Source organism: Siphateles boraxobius, unplaced genomic scaffold (assembly GCF_051911475.1).
Source record: "Siphateles boraxobius isolate OS27281-9 unplaced genomic scaffold, OSU_SipBor_1 130, whole genome shotgun sequence".
In the NCBI taxonomy this organism is placed as follows: Eukaryota; Metazoa; Chordata; class Actinopteri; order Cypriniformes; family Leuciscidae; genus Siphateles; species Siphateles boraxobius.
Window position 1 is genome coordinate 7,049,440 of NW_027508734.1, and position 22,695 is coordinate 7,072,134.

Sequence of the window (22,695 nt, forward strand, 5' to 3'; positions counted from 1 at the left end):
TCCTCCAAAGCGCAATGGGTTGTGGGCTATCAATGGGAAATAGTAGACCATCCGGGGACATTTGACATACTCTTTTAAACATACTATGGTTTGGGACACACTTATTTTAATCTCACATACTGTTTAGGATGGATAGTATGCACATTGAGACGCAGGGCATGTGTAGTGAAGTGACGCCTCACCGTGGTTGAGAATGATGTTGCCTTCAGTGGTCCCCTTACAGGGAACGTGTACAACTCATACTTACCTGGCAGGGGAAACACCATGATCATGAAGGTGGTTCACCCAGGGTGAGGCTCAGCCATTGCACTCCGGTCGTGCTGACCCCTGCGAATTCCCCAAATGTGGGAATCTCGACTGCATAATTTCTGGTAGTGGGGGACTGCGTTCGCGCTCTCCCCTGATATACTGGTATAATAACAGAATTGGATTGTGGTCAGTTTTCAAGTTTATAAAATATGAATTGACAAATAAAGACATCATAAATTGTTTTGTAGTGAAGATTTTCATAAAGTAACTTTTTTTTAAAGATGGGCTTAAATGGTAGCCTGGCAAGCTAGACCTATGAAGATGTTAGGTCTGGGAACTCATAATTGGCATACCTCAATCCGAGGGGCGGGATAAACGGTTGTCTCTCAAATTCCCTCTGCATGCAATAGGACAGCGCTAATTCCCTGCGCTAATGGTACACGCAATAGGATAGCCCCACAACCAACCAGAGCAATGAACGGCTGTGGCTGAGTGAGTCCCATGCGTTTTTCCACCAGCGGAGCTAGTTGATAGGCCTATATTAAACCTTTGCCGTATCCGGTCGTCAAAACTCCGAACACATCTTCCTTTTTTTAAGAATGACTTAAGTGACGTTCTCTTAACTCCGAGTCATCCAGATTCGCGGCCAAAGCCGATTCGAAAGACCGCTGTTTGCCAGCAGCATCTTCTTTGTTTTCAAGTAACAGATCACCTATGGAAATCACGCGGAACCGTCACAACTCTGCCGTCATTACATTAAGCCCGCCCACCAACTCTACACACGATGTGATTGGCCTGACCAGAGTTTGGTTTTTCCAGCTCGAATGCCAACGGAGAGTTGCTAGACCACACTTTGCTGCAAAACATTTTTTTGCTCCCGCTAGGGTGCGTCTAGATTTCTAGGCTACCTAAATGGTACAGTGCCACAAAACCACATCTTACATTTTTAAAGGAAAACATTGTCTTTTTTCACCATTACTCACTGTGGAACCATTTAAGCCCACACTGTGTTTCAAAACTTCCCTGTCACTGAATACATGTGTTGATGTTTTACTTCTTTAAAATCAATACATTTTTAAATTTTGTGAATCAATGATGTGGGCTTATTTGGAACACATGCAGGCATAAATGGTGCCAAAGTACCAATTAAGCCCATGCCAGACTTCTGACTTTATTCCTAAAATATCTTAATTTTATATGCTAAAATGTACATCAACTAATTAATACATTTTAATCACAAATAAGAGATAAATCTTGCATTTTAACAAATTATTTTTCTTATAAACCATGTCAATATCTATGAAAAAATATCTAGACTTAGATTTTGGTGGGCTTAATGGGTACACTTACCCTAGTTTAAAACCACAATTAACGCTCTGGTTTCTACAACTTTCACTTAGGAGCAAAAATCTGCCTTTTAACTTGAAATAAATAAAAATTTGACATTTATTGCGATAATTATCGATATCGACTGATATAAAACAATTATCGTGATAATTGTTTTTGGCCATATCAACCAGCCCTATATGAACCTGACATGGGGAGATGTCCATAAAATAGCCCAGAATCGATCAAAGACACTTTGTGTTCCAACCCCGCCCCCGCCAAAAAGCTGTCACAAAGAACCAGCAAAAGTAATGATTATGAATGTCAAACATATCAAGGAAAATTTTTAATTATTAATAAACTATTGTTTTCTGTGTCCGTGTCCGCTGCAAAGATGAATTTCACGATGCTGACTTTCGACTATAGAGAGAGATGCACATTTCATACAAATTACAAAAACAGAGAAATCTGTTTCTTTTCGTTTTAAATTTTGTTTAAAAGTAGACGTTTCAAGCTTTCTATAGATATATTTCTCAAGTCTGTGAGGCAAGTAGCCTATATGCAGAGTTTCGGTTCATTTGAGATGAGTAGGGTCCTATAATTTCCGCGATCACAGAATCGCGGACGGAATCGCAGGATTGGCAAATTAACGCGGAATCTAGTGTTAACGCGGAATTTTACATATGGAATGAAATTGTTTTTGTGTGGGAGGAGAACGTATGTCTGGGGAAAATGCAGACCGGGGGAAGCAAATCTGCCTGACACAAACCCTCCCGTCATTTCAGCTGCCTCTCCCACTTCAAAACAATGAAAGCATGGCGAAGCGGCTCTGTTTTCGTCGACGCTAAGCCCTCAGTACCGAACCGAGCAGTTCCCACATCACTGTTTTCAACCCGAAAAACATTGTCTAAAGAAATAGGAATCGAAGTTTCCAGAACTAAGCCAGAACTCACCAGAACTAAGCAATGTTGGGGCATGTTGAGCTCGGCTTGTTCCTTCTGCAGCTTTCTCTTCTTTTTTTGACAGTTCTGTGAGAAAGTCGCCACCAATGTTCTGTTTGAATAATGACATCCGGTAAGTGCAGTTAACTGTAACTTATAGCAATACTTCTCTTATGTAGTATAGGCTATAAGTACTTGCAATTAAAATCTAACTCCAACTGTTTATGTTATGCTTTGTCTTTTATGCCTGTGTTTGTGTGTATTTAATTGAACATTATCTGTAAAAAAAAGAAGAAAAAAAAGAAAAATGCAAAAATAAATTAAAAGTGCGGTAATGCATTACAATATTGCGCAACTCTGTTAAAATGTAACTAATTGCGTTACTTGGTTACTTTTTAAAAAAAGTAATGGATTACGTTTCTTTTGCGTTACTTTTTTCACCTGGGCTGTGCTTGTTTTTTATAACAAAAAAGTTATATTTTTGGGCAAATGTAAAGACCCTTTCTCACCAAAAGTAAAATAATAAGCCTCAGGCTGAAGGAAATGCAAATTCATGCGTGTACGGTAGAGGGCGCTGCTCAAGCAAACCTTTCAGCGGTGCTGCCATTCAGGATAGCCGAAGAAAGGATGCAGGAAAAAAAAGTTAAACGCATACTTTACCAATAAAAACGATAGTAATTTTTGCTTGGGCATAAAAAAAAAAGTTTTGTTCCGGTAAGTTGTCAGTTGAGGTCATGGGCAGGTAGGGAATTTATTTATTTATTTATTTATTTATTTATTTTTCTCCAGTGGCAGCAAGGGATAGGTGGGAAATTATCATTATTTTTTTTTATTTTACTTTACAGTAGCGATGGATACTCTATTTTTTCCATAGACTGTAAAAAATATGGACAAAGCGTCTGTGACGTCACCCATAGACTTTCTGAAGAACGGTTTTGAAGCCGTTTATGGGGGGTATGGACGGCGCCACCTTGGAAAATCTTTTCAGAAAGGATACAGAGGTGGTATAATGTGTTGTCAAATCACAGCCGAGACGTCAAATTTCAGGAATTGAAATTCACTCAATCACGCTGGTAATCAAAGTTAACCACTTCCTTATTTGTCATACATTTTATATCTAAATACGATCTAAACTAACGAGTTAGAAAAAATTCACCCCCCTCACATTTGTCAGGCACTCGGAAACTATCGAAAAATACAAATAAAGTCCATGGGACCAACCTGTAAAAACATTTTATGCTGTGAAAACGGAAATTTTAACATGGGGGTCTATGGACATTTGCTCCCTTTTGGGACCTGCCCCTAGCGGATTTTCGATGTATTGCAGTTTTTCGCACTTCCGGGTAGGCTTCATTTTTCAGATTTAGAATGTTGCCGCTTGATTTTTTTCATAACATAGCCTACCTGTACTACATGTACTCTACCACCTTGTGTGTCCCAGCATGTTACACACACACACACGCTGATTTTAAATGTGTGTACTTTTTTCTACTCCTAAAAACCAGACATCTCAAGCAATGTTTCATCTAATACCTTTAATAGTATTAACCTCAATACAAACCTTCTCAGAAAAGTTTTTTTTTTCAAGCTTCTTTTTTTTTTAGTTTGCTTCATGGTTAAAAAAAATACTATAGGCAATAGCCTATATTTATTAACTCACGGGGCGTGTCAACACGCGCAACCACAGACATGCCTGCAGACATTTTTTTTCCGAGCAAGCAAAATGAAGTGAGCGAAAAGTACTGTGGGCAACCATTTCAACATAAAGGGCAACGAAGTTACCTGTAAAATATGCTGGGCGGTATTAAAATACAGCAGTAGTACAAATACGATGCAGTATCATTTGCGAAGCAAACATCCACAAGCATCGAGTGATGAAGGGCAACAAACTTTGCCCTCCATAAAAACAAATGAAAGGCTCTTCTCGAAGCTGGCCACTCTAGCGAGACGTTATCTGTGCCATCCCAGGATATCTGTGCCATCGGAGAGGGTGTTTTCAGCCGCGGGTCTAACTGTCAACAGGCTGCGCTCCAGACTAACCCCACATCACGTTAACATGTTGCTTTTTAAAAAATAAAAATTAGACAAGGTGTGGATTGAGGTAGGCCTGCTATTTTTATTTAACAAAAAATCTTAGTCGAACGGAAAAAAATAGCCGGTTTTTGAAAGCTTCGTTCAAACAGATACAGTGTTTTCTTTTTGTCATCTTAATTTGTTAATTATTTCAGTTAAAAAATATATATTTAGTGTAGGCCTATTTTATGTTTTTCTGTCACTGTCAGAAATGCTGCAGCTGCGTGAAAATTTGATCTGAATCCAGGTTCTCTTGTTGATCTGTTCTGTATGCTGCTGTTTGCACTTTGCACGTTAAAATAAACCCTTTGATAAATAAATTTTTTTTATTTTTAATGGGTCACAGATACGCGTCAATTTTATTTTTATTAAATGCCAATTCAGTATTATAATCTTATCAGTTAACGGTTAATAATCGATTGAGCGGCGGTTGCTGGTCGGGAAAATTAACCGAAATGAGCATCCCTAATTTGTGTATTTATTTAATTTGTCTTATTTCTTCCCCAAGCTCATAAAATAAATTTGGGTCGCACATGAATTGACGGTCGGTTGGAAACTGGAACCAAACAAATTTTCTTTTTATGCCTTATGGCATAGTTGGCGTGTCTACGTGATACGCCCTCTGGCGTTCATATGGAGCAGCATTTACTACCGATCAGCCGTGTTGCATTGACAAGCTGTAGATAAAATAATCGCAGCCTTTGCCAAATTGCGTACTGTTTCATTGCGATTAATCGTGCAGCCCTAATACCGGCCATATTGGCACTGGGTTTTAGTACCCAACCCAAGCCCCCAGTGTTTTATTTTTGCCTCTAATCAACTTTGAATGTTCTTTCATATCTGTAGTGAGGGACGCAGGTCTATTGTGTTGTGTTATTGTCTTGAACCCCTCCCCCCTCAATACTGTCCCCTGTCCCCTCCCTTTACCCCCACCCCCCCACCACCACAGCTTTCGCCACACAATTTTTTTTTCAGCCTGTTTCAAATCTGAGGTGTGAACGACGGGGGCTAAAGTAAGGCGGGGTTTATTACCATTCAAGCCTTATCTGAGTAATGTTAACAATTGGATGCTATACAAGAACTTGAGTAAAAAAAAAAAAAAATCTTACCATCATCAGATTTGCTGTTTCAAAGAGTGCAGTTGCTACTGGTGACCATTTGTAGGTATCGCTTCTCGGCCTTTTGGCTAAGATCAAGTGTAGTATCTGTTCTTATCAGTTTAATATCTGATACGTGCCCTACCCGGGCACCATATATTAAATTGATTTTTGGATCAGGGAGATGGAATAGGGGCTTGCTCCGTCCACTCCACGCATCGACCCGGTATTGCAGTACTTCCGGGAACGGTGCACCCCCTAAAGTGTGAAATAATAGAATGGTTTACATATTTGTTTGACAGTAGTTTAGTAGAAGTAGTGTATTTTGATGTCAATGGGTGCATTAAGGGTTTTACAAGCAGTCATATATATATATATATATATATATATATATATTTTAGCAAAGGTTGAATAATGATTGTTTGAATGCTTGCTTAATAATTTATTTATAATAAATAATAAACTTTTGTGTGCATTAGCAGTGGTTCACAATTTGGCTTATTAGTCAGTCCCTCCAGAAAAACGCGATTATGCGATCGCATGATCACCATATATTAAATTGATTTTTGGATCAGGGAGATGGAATAGGGGCTTGCTCCGTCCACTCCACGCATCGACCCGGTATTGCAGTACCTCCGGGAACGGTGCACCCCCTTAAAGTGTGAAATGAAAGAAATGTTTTAGTCTTGTGTGGCAGCAGAGATTAATTGTTGTTTATGGGTGTTTTAAAGTTGTTGTTGTTGGTGATCATATACTATACTAGCAGGGTCCGAAATTAACACCCGCCAAGCGCCAAATGCGGGTAGATTTTCCGTTTGGCGAGTAAATCTCAAAAGGCTATCCGCCCCCCTGGCGGGTGAATGTTCATACCAAAATAGTAATGTAATAAAATGTTTATTACAATTGCATTTTGTAATGTTATAAAATATCTAGCATGATGGCTACGGTCATGACGGAGTTGTTGTGTTTGCGGGATGGGAATTGAAAGTGACATGGCACACCTGCAGAACGAGCAGAGAGAGAGAGAGACAGCGAGAGAGAGAGAGAGAGAGAGAGAGCATTAGCCCTGGTCGCGCGCCCGCACTCTTTCTCTTCGAAACCAGGCGAAAGTATAAACAAGGCTTCACCGTCTCCTAATCGCTGTCTTGCTCTCTCTCCCTGGCACATATTCATCAAAATAAATCGACACGATGGTAAAGGTCGGAAGATCATAGTTTCATGTGGAGCATTCGGATATTTTTTTTCCTGAATTACCGCTGGGTGTGAACTGTGAATTGTGCTAAAATACCTTATCTTCTCTGAAGCGTTCCGCACATTCAGCTGACATAAACCACACTTTAAATAAACGAAAAAACCTATCCAGTGATTAAATGTTTTCTGTGTTGACACAAATCTTGAGGGATGTCCTAGCTGCCGGGATAATCGCACAACGCGTACACATCCCATAATGACACGTCCAATTCGCGAACTAATGACTCACTCCTTTGAACCGATTCATTTTAATGAAGGGTTAAAAACAACTGATATTTCCAGTCCTTCAGTTACTGATCAGTCAGAGTAAATGGAGTAAAAAAATAGGCAGAGTAAAACTAAATATTTTTTTTAAATAATTATAATATATTATTATTGCATACTTTTTATTAAATATACAATTAATACATTTCATTTGTACAGAACTATTTTTATAGGCACCACCACAAAAATATTATTTTAATGTGTGTAAATTGTGTAATATGTGTGTGTAAATAAAAGTAAGAATGGAAAATAATAGACCAGAAATATAATGCCAAAAATGTTTAAATATAGCCTATATAAATTAATGTATATGTGACACAAAAAGGCTGTTTATTATTTTGGCCGGTAAAAAAAATGCTTGGCTGGTGGATTTTTTCATCTACCAGTCCCAGTGGCAGGTGAGCCAAAAAGTTAATTTCGGACCCTGTATACTGGTAAAGCTAGAATAATAATAATAATAATAATAATAATTTAAAAAATGTATTTCTTCAGCACATTTAAACACTACACGAGTTGACCAAAGTGCTTTACAGAATCCACATTTCAATAATGATAAAAACAGACATAGATGGATACAAATCATTCAGAACCACATATAGCTAAAAACAATTAAAAGCAGCAGTAAATAGATATGTCTTCAACATAGACTTAAAACCTTCAATGGAATCACAAGACTTGATGTAAACAGGGAGACCATTCCAAAGCCTCGGTGCAGCCACCGAGAAAGCTCGATCTCCCTTTGTTTTCAGGCGAGATTTCGGAACCTTTACCAGTAAGCTTTGCGATGATCTTAATTGTCTGGAGGTGCAGTGATGCTGCAGAAGCTCGGAGATATAGACAGGGGCTTGTCCGTGTAGACCCTTATAAACCATTAAAATGACCTTGTTTTGCACCCTAAACTCCAGCGGGAGCAAGTGTAAAGAGGCCAGAACTGGAGTAATACTAGAATATTTACTGGTCCCGGTCAGCAATCTGGCCGCTGCATTCTGCACTAGTTGCAGACGCGCCAGGGACTTTTTGGACACACCCACATACAGGGAATTGCAATAATCTAATCTGGACGAGATAAAAGCATGGATCACAGTTTCCATATCTTTAGTAGACAAAAAGCCTTTCATTCTCGCAATCCCTCTTAGCTGAAAAAAGCTACCCTAGAATGATGATTATATTTGGAATGCTTGCTTAATATTTACAAAATGCTGTGTAGTGATGCAGCCGACTATCTCTTATGTGAAACTGTAGGTTTTATTCAATGATAAACCTTTGTGTGCAAAAGCAGTGGGTCACAATTTGGCTTATTAGTCCCATTTGCCCCTGCTGGCAGATGCACCATTTCACATGCAAAATGTTCCTCTTGCCTGAGTGGTGGAGTCGAGTCAAGTCTTTTGGTAGAGAGATCTACAGTCAAGTGTACAGTAGGGCTGGACCAGAATATTTGAATATTCGAATATTCGTTCGGTGGGTTGGTATTCGATTTGAAAATTTGACATTCTAATATTCGTTTTTTTTTTTTTTTTTGCACACCTGGGATCCCCCGCGAAACGGTTCTCACTCGCGCTTGAATAAGGCCGGCGACACACTGGCTGCATGGCGTGAGCGTCTCAGCTGTGTCTGTGTGGCATGTACGTTTTTATTTCAGCTCCCATGTTAACAGGTTGGAGTTTGCACACTGCCTGTGTGAAACACGCGTCTCAGGCGCTAGTGATGGGATTTATGGCTCTTTGAGGGGATCCGGATCTTGGCGATCCGTTCCTTACAAAGAGCCGTTCAAAAGAACGGCTCTTTTGGCTCTTTTTAAATATTTAATCAGTTTTAAGAAGCCAGCTTGAGGGCATCTCAGTTTATCCTGGAAATAATCACTGGGAGGAATGATGAGGTGAGATTTGTAGTCAAATAATTTAAACTCAGATATCACACACCAATATCTGAGTTTGAATTTTTCTGAAATATAGATTATTACCTCATTTGTCATGTGTGGACTTTATACCATAGGGTTGCACAACATCCCTCTGTTTAGAAAGTGACATCACTATTTTGGATTCACCTTTAGTACAAAGTGTGTGTATGTGTAAAGCTATGTTGACTTATGTTATTCATACAATACCTAATCACAAATAAACATAAAAAACAAAGCCGGCTGCAATGAATTTCTGTGCAAATCAGCTTTTACTACAAACAGTAACACTTCCACACAAGAACATTGTTATCACACAAGAACATTTTGATTAAAAAAAAACCGGCTCTTTTGGCTCTTTTTAAATATTTAGTCAGTTTTAAGAAGCCAGCTTGACGGCAGCGCGCACAACTCCGCTCCTACCCAATGACAAAGGCACGTAGGTTTTTTTTTCCATTGGAGTACTCACGTAAAGGATGGGCGCGCATGCACAACTACTATCATCATGCTGTTAGGCAGTAGTACCCCTGCGCTGGCTGCGCCCCTTCCCCTATAACTGAGGAGCTAATTTGTGTGCATCTGTGTGAAACACGCATAGGAAAAAAAGAACGACAGAAAGAACGGCTCCCCTCCAGCCGCGACTCGGCTCCCATCGTTCATGTTTATGAGCCGTTCAAAAGAATCGGTTCGTTCACGAACGTCACAACTCTATTACAGAATGCTTAGAGTGGAGAGAGGAACGTGCTTTCGCTCCACTCCAGGCTTTGATCACATCCCCCTCAGCAAGGTGAATACACCTCGTCTTTCCTTAATTTAAGACCTATTCAAACTAAAATTAAGTCATTACACTATTTGAGAAATGAAAGCCTATTTATGGCCTTAAAATTATGAAAAGTGAACTTCTTGTGGACAATTCAAATGTCTGGGAGCGCTCTGGCGGTGCAAAAATGTATTACAACTAAATTCAATGCACGCCATTGACGCCACTTAACCGAGCAAAATGTTTCACTCGGTTACGCAATTTTTAACGGTTAATCGGTTAATCGGTTAACCATGGACACCCCTACTTCCTTCTAGTTAATTTATAGCATTAAATAAACATGAATGAACATCAGAAGGAATGTTTCAACCATGGAAAGACGTCAGTACTTGAGACACCGTTTCAAGTTCAAATGCGCCGACGTTAATCCATTAACTTTCCTGATTGCTTTGTTGGACAAAATGGCGGATCGCGGATTATGATTGGTCAGCTCTCCTGTCAATCAAACTTCCTGCAAAGGGTGAATTGATGTCTAAATCACAAAGCTGATTTCTAACGTAAACTATAAATGTAAACTATAGCCTCTAGCTGACCTTTCAAACTAAATATTTTTATGTATAGTTTTATTCATTAATGTGTAATATATTTTTTTTCAAATGGATTATGAAAAAGTTTTAAAAGATTTTTTTTTTAATTCAAGTTTATGTTTTCATCTGGTACATGAAAATATCATACAAAACACAGATTACATATACAAATGCTACATATAACGCCAAAATATACAGAGGTTGCAATTAACAGAAGGAAACTGATTCCTCTATTTATTTATTTACTTATTTATTTTCATTTAGTATTCTGAGTTATCGTGTCACATGGACAGACAACGTCACATAAGACCAAAAATCTCTACTCTGTTCTTAAGCAGTTTGTAAAGCAAATAAAGAGGCTGTCTTTGTCATTATGTTGACCTATTCTTTTAACTCTTTTTTTTGTTTTTGTTTTTTTGTTTTTCAAAATGACTCCAGCCGTCCCAGAGATCCCCATCATGATCACTGCGAACTCTCCATTTGAAATATTTGGCAAGAAGTGTTAAAAGATTTTGACTTTTTACAGCTCTTTTGCTGTAGACCATTTTTAAATGTTAAATCCACAAATAAAATGTTATGGTTACAACTGCATCTGTCTAGAAAAAAGACAGATTTATTGTTAATTTAAGATTTAATAATTTAATTGTTACAGGCTTTGGAAGTAACAATAATAAAATCAATGTACTCGTTAGAACTAAAACATTTTAAAAGTTCAGTAAGTCATTTTTCTTGCTCAAAACTAACCGAAATCAAAAATAATTTGTGTATAATCCCTGCTTGTCATTGTTTCCAAACAAAAGAAAATTATTTTGGTATTGGTATCGGCCAAAATGAGTTGTATAATATTGGATGTCGGCAAAAAAACTATATTGTGCATTCCTATTAAACATGTATTGTGACAAAATAAAAAGTAAAAAATAAAGCTACTTTATTTTAATAAATTTATCATCCAAGCTTCCAATGTCTTCCCAGCTAGTAACTGTATCGTCTTCCACTAATAGTTTACATGGTGATTAAACCACAAGATTACCTCACTCTACCAAATTGAATAAAGTTCCCTCACAATACACTCCATACACACGTGAACCGCTCTCTCAAACACAACTTTCCGTTGCTTTATGAAATTCAAACGAGGATAAAACATGTTCCTCGAAATAAGAATCGCAAGCATCAAAAAAAAAAATGAATGTAGGATTAATGGCTCTTTTTCAATGCTGAACGGTAGTGATGTTACATATGACACTGAAGCTTCAAACCGTGTTTCAAGTTTGCAGAGCAGTTTCTCATGAAGCTCCTTGTCGGAACGCGTATTGTTTTCAGAGAAACAAGTGATCAACGAAAAACGAAGCCTAACTTTCTTTCCAGACATGTGAATGCTTCACTTTGCGTGTCTGAATGTTTGAATCCAGACCTCTACTTTACAGGTTTATGGAAATTCAAGTCCATTTAATAATACTTTTTATAAACAGTATAAGCCTATAGCCTATATCACATTATCATATATTCTGCCATATAATAATTAAAGCACCATTACTTGACTCGAACAACTCTGATGATATTAGTATAATTGTATTGATCTCTAGTATAATCTCTAGTACGGGAATAACCTGCACAGCCGACAACAAAGGATAGAGGGCGAGAGAGAGTGGCAAACACAATCGCACTTCCTTAAATAACTTACTACCTCGTTTACGTATGTACGCTAATCACACACACACACACACACACACACACACACACACACACACACACACACACACACACACACACACACACACACACACACACACACACACACACACAAAATGGGAAAAGAAAGTATCAATGACGACTGTCAGTATTGTGCTTGAACCCTGCCCCCCTCCATACTGTCCCCTCCCCTCTTCCCTCCCTTTACCGTCCCTCCTCACCACAGCTTTCTACACACATTTCTTGAGTATTTTTTTTATATCTGAGGTGTGATCGACAGGTGTTTAAGTAAGGGGGGGTTTATGACCCTTGAAGCCTTATCTGAGTAATATTAACTATTACATGATATACGAAAAAACTGTTTGGGTAAGAAAAGAAGAAAAAAAACCTCACCATCATCAGATTTGCTGTTTCAAAGAGTGCAGTTGCTACTGGTGACCATTTGTGGGTATCGCTTCTCGGCCTTTTGGCTAAGATCAAGTGTAGTATCTGTTCTTATCAGTTTAATATCTGATACGTGCCCTACCCGGGCACCATATATTAAATTGATTTTTGGATCAGGGAGATGGAATAGGGGCTTGCTCCGTCCACTCCACGCATCGACCCGGTATTGCAGTACCTCTGGGAACGGTGCACCCCCCTTAAGTGTGAAATGAAAGAAATGAGTTGAGTCTTGTGTGGCAGCATAGGTTAATAGAAGTAGTCTATATTGTTGTGTATGGGTGTTTTAAAGTGGTTGTTGGTGTCTGATCATATACTGTAAACAGTAAAGATAGAATGATGTTAATGTTTGGAATTCTTGCTTAATATTTACAAAATGCTGTGTAGTGATGCAGCCGACTATCGTTTATAACTGCAAGTGAAACTAGGTTTTATTCAATGATAAACTTTTGTGTGCAAGAGCAGTGGGTCACAATTATGGCTTATTAGTCCCATTTGCCCCTGCTGGCAGATGCTGTAACTGCACTATTTCACATGCAAAACTCTTGTCAGATTGGTGGAGTCGAGTCTTCTCTATGATTGGTAGAGAGATCCGTAGTCGGCCAGTCGGAAAGTCTAATTGTCAACAGACTCTCCTCATATTCATGCATAATGCATTTAAAGTAAATGGCCAAACGGATCTTTATAAAAGTTGTTGTTGTTGTTGCCGATGAAATGTAACATGGATACCATTATATAAATATATGAATCAGCTTAAATGTTGATTATTAATTACTCAAACCCCTTTATCTAAACCTGTCTAGATACTTAACCATCGGGCGGGCACATCTGCCATCTTTTGTAGTTTTCTGAACACTTTTAACTTGTGTTTGTAATTCTGAACTGAATCATCCTCCAAAGCGCAATGGTTTGGAATGGTATTTTTAAAAAACACAAAATCTCCTTTCATTGCTTTGCAGATGACATACACATCTATTTACCTGTAAAATCCAAAGACAAAGCTGCAAGTCAGTCCTTGCTCAACTGTCTGACAGATCTTAAAATATGGTTAAGTCAGAACTTTCTCTGTCTGAATGAAAGTAAGACTGAGGTGGTTGTATTCAGCCGACCTGGGGATTTAAGTGATTGTATAGATGATCTTGGTACGTTAGGAACATATAGTCTTCCACTTACCAAGAACCTAGGCGTGATCTTCTATAGTGTTTTTAAATTTGAAAAACAGATTAGTTCAATTGTAAAAGGCAGTTTCTTTCAGCTGAGAATGTTGGCAAAAGTCAAACCATACTTGCCACGTAAAGATTTTGAAAGAGTAATACATGCATTTATAACGTCCCGCCTTGACTACTGTAACTCTTTGTATGTTGGAATTGATCAGTCGTCTCTCCATCGGTTACAGTTAGTCCAGAATGCAGCAGCTCGACTCCTAACAGGCACTAAAAAGCGTGAGCACATTTCCCCTGTTTTAGCTTCGCCCCATTGGCTTCCTGTTCGCTTTAGGATTGATTTTAAGATTTTACTGCTTGTTTTTAAAACTTTAAATGGGTTGGCAACTTCTTACTTGTCAGAACTCTTACATGTACACACTCCGGTTAAAGCTTTGAGGTCATCCAATCAGATGTTTCTCGATGTTCCCAAATCCAGGTTAAAAACAAAAGGTGACCGAGCCTTAACAGTAGCTGCTCGTAATCTTTGGAATACTTTGCCTGTTCAAATTAGAAATGCCCAAACTCCTGACGTTTTCAAATCTTTGTTAAAGACCTATCTATATTCATTGGCCTTCGAAAAGAGTTGAGTAGTGACCTTTATCGATTTATTTATTTTATTTTTCTCTCACTGTTGCTGTCAGGTATATTTGTTGTCTATTATGGAAAGCACTTTGGTCAACTAGTGTTGTGATTAAATGTGCTATATAAATAAACTTGAACTGAACTGAATGGTTTGTGGGCTATCAACCGGAAATAGTAGACCATCCGGGAACTTTTGACATATTCTTTTAAACATACTATGCTTTGGAACACTTATTTTAATCTCACATAATGTTTTAGGATGGATACTATGGACATTAAGACACAGGGCATGTGTAGTGTAGGGATGTCTCACCGTGGTTGAGAATGATGTTGCCTTCAGTGGGACCCCAACAGGGAACTTGTACAACTCATACTTACCTGGCAGGGGAGACACCATGATCATGAAGGTGGTTCACCCAGGGTGAGGCTCAGCCATTGCACTCCGGTTGTGCTGACCCCTGCGAATTCCCCAAATGTGGGAATCTCGACTGCATAATTTGTGGTAGTGGGGGACTGCGTTCGCGCTCTCCCCTGATATACTGGTCTAATAATAGTTTTAATTGTGTACAGAGAGTTAATGAATTTTCATTCAATGAAGCAGAGCATTGCACTCAAAATGCACTTTTAATATAGTTTTTGTTATTGAATCATGTATAAGGTGCATTTTATAAGGCAAATTTATGAAATCATATACTTAAATTTAATTTGTATGAAGAATCGAAATGGGGGCGTAATGTAACAGTATTCACAGTGTAGGATTACAAATTTATTTAAATGTTTAATTTAGATTTCCTATACAATAGTATTTTATATTGAGAAAGTTTAGAAATGATGAGACCAGGAAATCTCTGCAAACGGTAGTGGTTCCCAGCGGGATATTCCTGACTGTCCCATCTCAGTACGAGAAGGCTAGGGTTTTCCTGTTCTCGTGTCTCGGAGTTCTCATCTCAGTACGAGAACTCTATGTCTTTCCTGTTCTCGTGTCTCATGCTGAGCAGGTTCCACAATCTGTATACCTTATTTACATTTGCTTTGTTTTCAGAGAAGTCTCCACCTATATGCAATCCCTCCCCCTTGAAATGTATATAAACTACAATGTAAAGTTCCCTTAGTTAGACTTGATTGAGATGACTACAGCGACGAAATAAAGAACTTATACCTCAACAATCTCCTGGTCTGCAACTCTATCTTTTCTACACTTGAGAAGAAGAAGTTCACAACAGATGGTGCCGTGACCCGGATGGAGCTGAAACACCTGAATCCAGAACTGAATCTCAACAAAAGATTTCAACAAAGACTGAATTCCAGACTGAATCTTGAAACTTCAAGCTCAAAAAAAAGAATCTCAACAAAGAATGAACTTCTGACTGAATTCCAGACTGAATTTTGAAACTTCAAGCTCAACAAAGATTTCAACAAAGAATTATCTTTCTGACTGAGTTCCAGACGGAATCTTTCCGTACAACTAAAGATTTGGTGAGTTTCACTCTATTCAAAGAACAACTGCAGACCAATATGAATTTTGTGCCTCTGCGCCGTCAGAGAAAGAGTTATCAGACAGCTGTAGTGTTTGATTACCTAAAGTTATCCTTTAAAAGTTGTCTTTTAAAGATGAAAATATATCCTCTGTTCAGGCAGGGACGTTTTTAACATCACATGTTAAAAAGATATCCTCTATGTCAGGCAGGGAAGATTAGTATTATTTTGCTAATTATTTGTTTTGTTGTTTGTTACCTTGTGGTGTTACCCTCTAAAAAATTTCTTTTAGAGAAGAGAGTTTGATCCTCTGAATAGTCAGGGAAGTTGTTGGTATCCTCTGTGCAGACAGGGAAGATTTTAGCATTCAGGTTAAAATATCGTTAGCCTCTGTGCAAGCAGAGAAGAGGTAGTCTTACAGGCTATTTATTTTGGTTACCCTTTTAAAAGTTTTTCTTTTAGAGAGGAAAGGTTGATCCTCTGTTTCAGGCAGGGAAGAGTTAGCAATACATGCTAGTAATTTTGTTTTATCCTCTAAAAAGTTAGGAAGGTGAAAGATCCTTTCCGTTTCTTTCAGGGAAGATTAGCGTAACGTGCTAATAATTTGTGTTTCATCCTATGTTTCTGGCAGGGAAGTAAAATGTGATGTGTTGGTAACAAGGAAGGTTTATCAACAGTTTGATCTCTGACATAAGTGTAGACTCTTTTGATCAGAGAAGTTTTAGTGTCTTTGTTTGTGTGGTAACAAAGAAATCCACAAAATGATTAAGAAAAGTGCTAGACTAATCTCCACAACTAAAAAAGGTGGTCTTGCTAATCCTTTGTGGTCAGATAGCGAATTTAAAACACTGTTAGGAGAACAGATGGATCTAATAGTCACTGAAAAAGTTAGACAAGAACTAACACAGAAATATGAGATTCATCCAGATAAGATTTGGTCTATTGAAGAATGCAAGAAGGTGTTAGGTGCATGTATCAGAAAGAAAAACATGAAAGGCATAATCTGTTGCCATAGGGAATTTAGCTTATCCATTGCACAAGAACCATCTAGGTGTATAGCTAAATTAAAAGAACAGAACAAACAAATGCACACTAAGGTGGGCCATAACAAGGCCTCAACCAAATGTGACTCAGAAGACCAACAGTCAGATGAAACTTATCCTGACTTAAAAGCATTCTTTGAAACAGATGTAGACATCCCGTCAGTAACTGATAAGCCTGTAGATTCAGTAAAGGTTTGTGTTGCAAGAAGATCTCATGGAATTGAGGGAACTGAAAGTGTTCCTACCAACTCTTCTGTTGTCCAAAACCAAACTGTTGCCAAAGCACTCGGACCTAGAGATATAGAAAGACTATCCCAAAGCTTACCTTCAGTACGCACTGATGTTTCTGAATTTAGAAGGGCATTGATCAGTAAAATGCGTCTTTACGACATGTCGTTGGCAGAAGTCACACAGCTGATGTCACAAATTCTAACTGAATCTGAATTCAACAGTTTTGAGTCTGCTGTTACTTCTGAACTACAACATGCCAGAAAAGATGAATTGAGAGAGGGAGTTCTGAAAGCGTTGAAGAACATTGTTGGACCTAAAATTGACTGGTCGAAGATCACTAGTTGTTTACAGAAGAAGGGTGAAACTGTTAGTGAGTACACTCAAAGATTTTGCCAGTCAGCAGCAGCATACAGTGGTATAGCTGACACTTCAGAGAAGGTGCTAGAAGATACTGGTCCCCTAGTTCGCACATGGTTTGATGGTCTGTTGTCAGAACATAGAAAAGCATTGCCTTTCTTAGACTTAACATGGTCCACTAGAACCATACAAAACAACTTAGACAGTTTGGCTGCATGGGAAAGAGACTCTGATGTCAAGGAAAGAGTAAAAATTGCAGCAGCATCCTTTAAGGTCAACACAGAGAATCAACAGAAACGCAAATGTCCTAAGAGAGAGGGCAGTAGTTGTTATTGTGGTAAACATGGACATTGGGGAAAAGAGTGTAGGAAAAACAAAAAGAACTTTAAACAAGTTAACAATGTTACTCAGCTCCTACTCCGTCTGCTTGCTACTCTGAAACAGCCCCTCCCCTCATCATTAAACTGGGGCAGCTGGTTGACGTGTTAACCATTTGGGCTGTGAGTGCTTTATTTCCCCACTAACTTGCAACAGAGATAAAAGACTTCTGTTTTTGTTTAATAGAACAAAAGGAAAGTGACTATCTCAGTTTTTCCTTTGGGGGACTCTGGTTAAAGTAGACTCACAGCCTTAAATGTTATTTTACAGCACAGGCCTTTCATCATTAATAGTGTTAGGTCAGACTGTAAACGTAAAAAAGCCCTCATGCAGTGTCCACAATAATGCCAAATATTGTCTTACAGCGTGCACCTGTCACAAATCCGTCCTCATGTATGATGTCTGCTATGACTGAAGTTTTGTTAGAGGATGAAGGAGAAATTACTCACGATTGTGTTACGCTTACATATACACCTATGAGTGAAGTAAAAGAAAAAGGTAACAGACGAGCAGGTTATGCAGTAACGTCCATCACGGAAGTGTTAGCTTCAGGACGTCTTCCAGATCATTTTTCAGCTCAAGCTGCAGAACTAGTAGCCCTAACAAGAGCATGCACGCTAGCTTCAGGATCAGTTGCTAATATCTACACAGATTCCAGATATGCTTTTGGGGTAATTCATGATTTTGGTGTCATTTGGCAAACCAGACAGTGAGGAGCCCCGGGAAGAACCGAATGCAATAGGCTTCGGGGGTTAACCCTGGGGTGAAGACTTCCCTCATAGGCCCTATCCTAGTCCATCCTTACCTCACTGTTCTTTAGGTGTCAAAGGAATTAAGAAATAGGGAGAGATGGAACGACAATAGCAGACCCAGAAAAAGTTTACAACCCTAGTGTTTGAACAAATACTGCTCTACTGCTTAGCAGACTCGGAAAAGTTTACAACCCTAGTGTTTGAACAAATACTGCTCTCCTGTCTTTTGTTTTCTTTCTTACTCTGTGCAGATACCACTGATGACTTCCCCGAGACCCATACGCACTGACCTCGTCATCTGCGTATGAAGCCACAAGAAAACCTCAAGAAACAACTTGAGCCACTTCTGAGCCAACTATCACAAAAGGATAAAGAAAAGAAAAAGAAAAAAATACACAACGCAGAGACTCACATATGAAACGTTCAGTCATCCATCAACATGATCAAGATTGTCGTACCAGTAACATCACAGAGACTCTCGCTTCGCACAAGATAATGATCTTACAGAACAGAGTGGCCTTAGATTACATTCTAGCAACGCAAGGAGGAGCCTGCACCATCATCAGACCTGAGTGCTGCACCGGGTTAATGGATCCAACAGAGAACTTGAACAAAATCCAACAAGACATTCTTGATCTTTCAGCAAAATTACACCAGATGACTGAAATTAATTTTTCATGGTTCGGAAACTTGATTGGGAAACCCTGGCTGTGGATAAAGGAAATAGCAATTCTGCTGTTATTTCTTCTAATAGCGTACTATCTATGCGTCCACAGTATCAAGTGTTTCATTCAACAAATGACTCACGCCCCTCACAAAGAAATGACAGTCCCAAACAGAAAAGACTATTACCCTTAAGAACTTCACGGACCCTAAATTTGCATGTTTGTTTCTGTGTCAGCATGCAATTGCAGAAACAGCAACACAGAAGCATGAGCCTGTAATGATCACAAGTTACAAGAATTTAACTTTTAAGTGTCTAAATTTGTATTTTGTGAGAGTTATTTAGAACTCTCAAAGGGGGAAATGTAGGATTACAAATTTATTTAAATGTTTAATTTAGATTTCCTATACAATAGTATTTTATATTGAGAAAGTTTAGAAATGATGAGACCAGGAAATCTCTGCAAACGGTAGTGGTTCCCAGCGGGATATTCCTGACTGTCCCATCTCAGTACGAGAAGGCTAGGGTTTTCCTGTTCTCGTGTCTCGGAGTTCTCATCTCAGTACGAGAACTCTGTCTTTCCTGTTCTCGTGTCTCATGCTGAGCAGGTTCCACAATCTGTATACCTTATTTACATTTGCTTTGTTTTCAGAGAAGTCTCCACCTATATGCAATCCCTCCCCCTTGAAATGTATATAAACTACAATGTAAAGTTCCCTTAGTTAGACTTGATTGAGATGACTACAGCGACGAAATAAAGAACTTATACCTCAACAATCTCCTGGTCTGCAACTCTATCTTTTCTATACTTGAGAAGAAGAAGTTCACAACAACAGCTACAAAAACATGTGGTGAATTAACAAACCGCTGTGATTGTGCCCGGTTATATGAAGAAATGTGTTGCTGCGTGATTGTCATTGTTACATTTCGCATTGTTCTTGATGGCATCATGTACATAGAATATTGATGTTGTTATTATTTAAGGTAATGTATTGGTACCAGGGACAAAAGATAGTGTGTTGTAGGAAAAGCCTTAGGAAGTCGCCTTTTCCACAATATAGTGGTTTAAATAATCTGACAAATAACAATCAATTGTGAGTTTATCTACACTTATATAAAATATTAGTTACATTGAATATTGCAAAGGTATGTTTTAATATTTTATATTTTGGGTTAACTTTTGAAAGAAGAATACTCAACAGTATTCCTAGTTGACATTCACAATAACAAGTCTAAGTTTACTTGTGTGCGTCCATAACTTGTAATGTATTGTCTGATCCTTTTGAGGACAAAAACTCTACTTTTGTACTTTTTGTGTCCATGAGTTGTTTGGTTGCAGAGCGTCCAAGAGAAGCAAGATTAACTGTGTGTTTTCTTTTGTACAGTGTGGCTCTGGACCAGGATCGCTCTGCTGTGTGAGATGTCTGTACAGATTCAGGTAGTTTTGCTGAGACTGAGTCTGTGGATCTGGCACCATCGTGTCCGTTCTTTCTTTCAAGACCTTGTTCCTGCTGTGCTTGTAATATACATATTCAATCTGTGTGCAGTCGGGTGGAGGGAGACGCTGCTGGAGGAAGATCTTTTGAGGAGATCGACGTGGTCTTCAATATGGTGGCAGATGGTATTTTAGTCGACTAAAGGGTAGAGGTGGCCGATATATCGTTTAGACGATAATATCCAAATTGTTGTCTGGACGATATGCAAAATTGGGATATCGAATATTTCATAATTTGTACAATCCGACCCCCCAAACATGAAAAGAGCTGAAGGAAGTTAAAGAGAAAACAAATAACGCACACTATAACCTTCTAAACAATTATACGTAGCGAGTTTAATACTGTAGGGGTTTGTTTGACTGTATTTAATTTTTTGTACAAAATCACGATCGTTCCTCAATTGCACGAGAGTAAGCTGCTAAAGTTACTAATTTGCAATATACAACTACGAAGTTCTTACCTGTGTGTTATGACGTTTAGGTTGAAGCAACAATCCAAAATCGTAAAGAGAAGGCAAAATATGCGTTGTTTGTGGAAAAATGATCTTAAGTTAAAAAGTTTTTCTTAAATGTCTGTGGCGTCCTCGAGAGGCGAGCTTCGTGATTGCATCATTAGAAAATTGCATTGTATAATGAGTCCAAAAGATGGAATACATTTTCCCAAGAGATCGCGGTTCCGTACGCATTACAAACCGAACCATTCCGGTGGTTGGACCATTTTTCCTGCCGACCAAAATCCGCGCTGGAGCGAACACCACAATGTTGCACAACATCAACTGGCAAATGTAATGAAAGCGGAACTAAACTCATTATTTTGTGCTTTACGGACCATTTATCATTTCGGACAAATATCAGTGCAGCGCGATCCGATCTTGAAGCAACACCGTTACTACATAAGAGATCCAGTAAACAAAGCATTTGAATTCGCCAGTTAAGTAATAACATCGCTACGAGATCTAGTGAGAAGCATTACAATTTCCATTATTAACTGATCAAACAGCGCTGATGTGGAAACCAGGAGAAACATTGTTCCATGAATGAACTAGTTATAGTTTTAAGTCCACAGATCATTCACCATGGATTTAATGTAGTAACACTAACTTGTAACCATGGAAGTTTGGCAGAAATATTAAAATGCTTTCAAGTACGTCACACATCTTTTTCCAGCACTTCAAAACTCAAATGTTATGTTATTTAAATTTTATTTTTAATGTGATGACCAAAACATTATTTGTTCATCCTTCAAAGATTACCACCATTTATAAAACTAAAAGTTTCAAGATGTAGGAAAACTCACAATTATTTAAAAATAATTTTTCTATTAATAAATAGGAAATTTCTATGGCATTTCTTTATTTTTGCTGTATCGAAAACGTACCGAACCGTGACACCACTGTATCGTATCAAAACAAACCGTGAATTTTGTGAACCGTTACACCCCTATTAAAAATATAAAAGAACAATAAAGACTTTAAATAATAAATGACTATTGAATAATATTTTATTATTTTAAAAAGTTTAGGAGTCTTACCAGTTTGCACACATTTCTTTGAAGGATTGCAAAAATATCGTCTGAATATCGATATCGTGATATTGAAAAAAAAATATCGAGATATTCATTTTTGTCAATATCTCCCACCCCTACTAAAGGGTGATGTGTTCAACTGATTAAATTCTGGACAGTCTTGGTATTGATTTCGACCTTTGCCACCGAACAACGTGTCAGAACTGCGGTCCGAGTTTCACAGAGCAATTCTGCTGATTAGGTAAACCTGAGTGGGAGTAAACCTTAAGGACTGGTGTTCAAGTAAACCTTGAAAATCAACACATTTATTTCTAAGTTTAATTTTTAAAAATTAAATGAAAATGTGTTTAAATAATGTCATGTTTGGAAATTATTGAATTGCCACACATAGCATTTATGACATCATTGACTTTTA

The 22,695-nt window shown here is 38.3% G+C and overlaps 4 non-coding genes and 1 pseudogene across 4 annotated transcripts; all 5 read left to right on the forward strand.

Moving 5' to 3' along the window:
• Positions 1-239: 239 nt before the first annotated feature.
• Positions 240-403, forward strand: LOC143737893 (U1 spliceosomal RNA). The gene has a single exon (XR_013203766.1). It is a non-coding gene; the product is annotated as a U1 spliceosomal RNA (small nuclear RNA).
• A 5,352-nt stretch (positions 404-5,755) lies between these two features.
• On the forward strand, positions 5,756-5,946 carry LOC143737897 (U2 spliceosomal RNA). The gene has a single exon (XR_013203770.1). It is a non-coding gene; the product is annotated as a U2 spliceosomal RNA (small nuclear RNA).
• A 275-nt stretch (positions 5,947-6,221) lies between these two features.
• On the forward strand, positions 6,222-6,341 carry LOC143737904 (U2 spliceosomal RNA; annotated as a pseudogene).
• Positions 6,342-12,581: 6,240 nt separating this feature from the next.
• LOC143737903 (U2 spliceosomal RNA) lies at positions 12,582-12,772 on the forward strand. The gene has a single exon (XR_013203776.1). It is a non-coding gene; the product is annotated as a U2 spliceosomal RNA (small nuclear RNA).
• A 1,957-nt stretch (positions 12,773-14,729) lies between these two features.
• LOC143737886 (U1 spliceosomal RNA) lies at positions 14,730-14,893 on the forward strand. The gene has a single exon (XR_013203759.1). It is a non-coding gene; the product is annotated as a U1 spliceosomal RNA (small nuclear RNA).
• Positions 14,894-22,695: the final 7,802 nt, after the last annotated feature.